General features: G+C 42.3%; 1 pseudogene; it reads left to right on the top strand.

Moving 5' to 3' along the window:
• Positions 1-2,028, top strand: part of LOC108726914 (uncharacterized) — a 3,263-nt pseudogene extending 1,235 nt beyond the window's left edge.
• The last annotated feature ends 7 nt before the right edge of the window (positions 2,029-2,035 follow it).

The following is a 2,035-nucleotide window of genomic DNA, read 5'->3' as shown; positions in this document are numbered from 1 at the left end:
TAAGAAGAGCAAAAATAAGTCCCGGTGTGCTACTCGCACACGCTAGAATGCTGAGTAAAACTACGGCCAAATATCCTCTTACGAGAGTCGAGGTTAAAACATTCACGATATACGCGGGCGTCGTGGGGGAATCGATAGACAACGCAATACTCGGACAGCTACCGAAACGAGTAATAGTGGGCTTTGTCGATAACAAGGTGTTTAACAGCGATAGAAAATTGAACCCGTTTAATTTCAAAAATTACGGAATAAATTTCTTTTCGCTGTATGTCAATGGCATGCAAATTCCCAGTAGACCGTTATAATCAAATTTTTCGAAAGACGCACCGCTCTACGTTGAAGCTTATCACACATTATTCTCGGGAACAGGCATTCGCTTTCTGAACGAGGGTAATTCTATAACTAGAGACGCTTACGCCGACGGTTACATTCTTTTCGCTTTTTGATCTTACTCCGGATCTATCCGCTAATTGCGCAGGGCATTGGAATCTCATGAAACACGGTAGCTTACGATTAGAAGTGAGATTCGAAAAAGCTCTTTCCGTGATTATTAATTGTGTCGTCTATGCCGAGTTTAAGAACGTTTTAGAAATCGATTCCTCGCGTCAAGTCATTGTCGACTTTTTTGGTTAACCCTATGTCTTTCGCGTGAAAATTATTTTCCCCCACTACTATCTTTTTCTCATCTAATTGCACGCAAGCTGACGAAAACAGCTTCAGTCTTACTCGTGACACCGACGCCGACGATTCGTAAAAAAAGAAAGAGTACCGTAAATTCGAATATCATAATGGATATATGATAGTCATCGAAATACAAGGTTTCCGCGATATCGAAGAAAACTTTATTCCTAAAGAAGTCGCGGTTCTTGCGATTAATGCAACGATCACCGGACACTGGATTATGTTGCCACCTTATCCATTTCATGATTTACCCGAGAGAGTAAGACGAGAAAACAACTGGCTTATACGAAATTATCATGGAATCGAATGGTTCGACGCAGACGCCAATCCTGAATACTTTACTATACATCTGTGAGAAATTACACGACATGCACACTACATTTATAGCAGAGGACAAGAGAAGACATGTTATCTGAGAAATCTACTCTCCAGAAACATATATAATCTGGAAAAAATTTCTCCGGCTTTCAAAAATCTACCAGATTTCGAAGGTCGTGGACAACGTTGTACGCATCACGGATTTTGAACCAACGCCGAATCACATTGTGCTTTACGCAATGCTTACAAATTAAAACACTGGCTAACTATACGAAATAGCAGCAATTCGAGCTACGAGAGTCTTCCTTCAGAAAATTCGAGCGAGAGCGACGTCGAGAGCGAAACAGCAGACAGCCGAAATTTTTCGATTCAATTTAAATATCAGAAACACGATATATTTCGCGACATCGAAGCGTGGAAAAATATCGCGACAGAAAAGACGAAGCAAAGTGAGAACGAACAAGCGACAGGCGAGGAGAAAAAAGATCTTCCAGAATTCGCCACGCCGACGGATAGAGATAAAGGTATCACTAGCTTTTCACGAAGGCTAAATTTTGAGAACTCTAGAACGCCCGCATCGCCAGAAGAGGTAAATTCTGAATTTGCACAAACATTTCCTTTTTCACGGTCTCCGACGACGAGAAATGAATTCGTTGGAAGTTTTAAATGCATTGCATCATCTCAGTGTTCGAAATGCGGGGGTCTATCCTGCCGACCGACTGCCGAGAGTGTGGACGAGGTCGACTGTCATTGTCGCTAACACGGACGATCACGATCGACCTGGTCAGCACTAGGTCGCCTTCTACATCGATGAATACGGTACAGGAACGTATTTCGATAGCTACGGATTGCCGCCCTTGGACTCAAGGTTCCTCTTACGTCTTCATCGAAACTCCACCTTGTATCGTTGGAATACGACGACGCTGCAAGGAATGCTTTCTCAAACCTGCGGACAATACTGCTGTGTATTTCTATACTTTATGTGTAATGGTTATAATCTTAGCCAGTTTCTTAGTCTGTTTACCTCTGATTATAA

The sequence above is a fragment of the Mycetomoellerius zeteki genome, unplaced genomic scaffold, assembly GCF_001594055.1.
Source record: "Mycetomoellerius zeteki isolate Tzet28-1 unplaced genomic scaffold, Tzet1.0 scaffold450, whole genome shotgun sequence".
NCBI classification, from domain to species: Eukaryota; Metazoa; Arthropoda; class Insecta; order Hymenoptera; family Formicidae; genus Mycetomoellerius; species Mycetomoellerius zeteki.
This window is presented reverse-complemented; position numbering and strand designations above follow the sequence as displayed.